Source organism: Calypte anna, chromosome W, assembly GCF_003957555.1.
Source record: "Calypte anna isolate BGI_N300 chromosome W, bCalAnn1_v1.p, whole genome shotgun sequence".
In the NCBI taxonomy this organism is placed as follows: domain Eukaryota; kingdom Metazoa; phylum Chordata; class Aves; order Apodiformes; family Trochilidae; genus Calypte; species Calypte anna.
In genome coordinates, this window is record NC_044276.1 from 21,660,607 (window position 1) to 21,662,406 (window position 1,800).

The window sequence follows — 1,800 nt, forward strand, 5'->3', positions numbered from 1 at the left end:
ACAAACTCCTCTAGAGAGGTTATGTTTCTAGAGGGGATAATCTGATGAGAAAGGTTTTGGTAGCCTCAAACTGAAGATTTTTTTTGTTAGTAATGGTGTTGGTGTTAGAACCAGTATTAGTATTAATATTTAACTCTATTTTACTTCAGCCATAAAACTTTTCATTTCTCAATCTATTGTTTTTTGCTTGTTTCTTGTTTCTTTGTTTTCATATTGTTTTCCCCACCTGAATGACACAGGGATGTTAATGAGCTGCATGGTGCTCAGTGTCTGGCTGGAGTTTAACCACAACAGTCTTAATTTGGGCCCAACGTGGGACACAAAGGGCTGATAGAATGACAGATCTGATCAGAGCATCTTAAAACAAAGTAGTTATAATTATTCCCTGTATGGGTTTAACAGTTGCTGGTCACCATGTTGGTAGGTTTGGTCTCAGAGCTCACCAAAGTAATGTTCCTACCAATAGTTCAAATGCAGAAACATAGCTCAGAGGAGTGGAGGTATTTTTTGGGCTCTACTTTGCCTCTCTTCTCTTCTTCCCCTCCCATCTTCTGTCTTCAAAGAGCTCTTGGAGTGAAAGATTCATTTAGTCACAGAATATTTCAGTCCAGAAGAGACCCCTGAGCATCATCATGTCTGAGTGCCCTGCTCAAGGCAGGATGAACCAGGTGAGGTTTCTCAAGGGCTCACCCAGCATGGCTTCATCCACAAAGGGGCTGAAAGTTCCTTTTGTACAACCCCACAGGGCATTATAAAGAGAGAGACTATCATTTGATCAAGGGCCGGACAGTGAGGCACCATCACTGTCTGCCAGGAGAACATTGAATCACTGATTTCATGTGACCCCCCTTATCATCTCGTGAACTTCCCACTGACGCTATTTTCCAGGTCTTCAACCCAGACATTCCCAGTCTGGGTATTAAGGGACAATGATAGACCATGTCATGTTGCTGCATGTTGCTGCATGGTAGGTACACCCCATGCCCTTCTTTCCCCTGCCCACTCTGGTTCAGCAATCCCTTTCTCATTCTTCATCTGCCTGGAGTGCCCTGCAGGGGCATTGGCCCCATCAGCATCCCAGGGACAGAGGTGATGCTGACCAGCAGGTAATTCTCCCCATCCCCCTTCCTGTCCTTCATGTCTGACAGAAATGCCCCTATCCAAGGTATAGTTGCCTTCTCAGGACATACCTCCCAGTCCTTGAATCTTACAGGGAAGGTGGCAGCAAGTCCAGCACTGAAGACAAGATGTGGCCACCAGCAGGAAACACTCAAAGGTGCCAAAGGTTCATAAAATAGCACTGAGGCCACAGTGGGCAGAGATGGTGGCCAGCAGCTGGGACAGGCTGGTGGACCTTGGCTGAAGGAAGCAGATCCCAGTGCTGCATTCAGGTGGCTTCCCAGGGGATGTTAGTGTCCAGGTGAAGTTACTTGAGGACACAGTCTGTGCCACTGACCTTCATGGCACCCCTGGGAAGAGCTGGTGGTGTTTGTGCTCCCACAGAGCCTTCTCCCTGCTGAGCACCTCTGGGCTGGCCTGGCCACCCATCCCTGCACTCTGTCCCTAGGCTGCCCCCCACCCTGAGCTGGGGGTGCTGCTCTGCAGAGCACAGGGCTGGGGTGGCCAGGGCTGACTCTGTTCATGGGCTGTGCTGGTCAGGCTGGGAGGCAGACCCAGCTGATGGTGCTCACTGCCACTGACCACCTCCCACACAAGCTCTTGGGTGCCCATGGAGGGTGCTCAGAGGGGCCCTGCCTGATTCCAGTGCCATGGGATGTGTTTATTGCACAACATTCACCA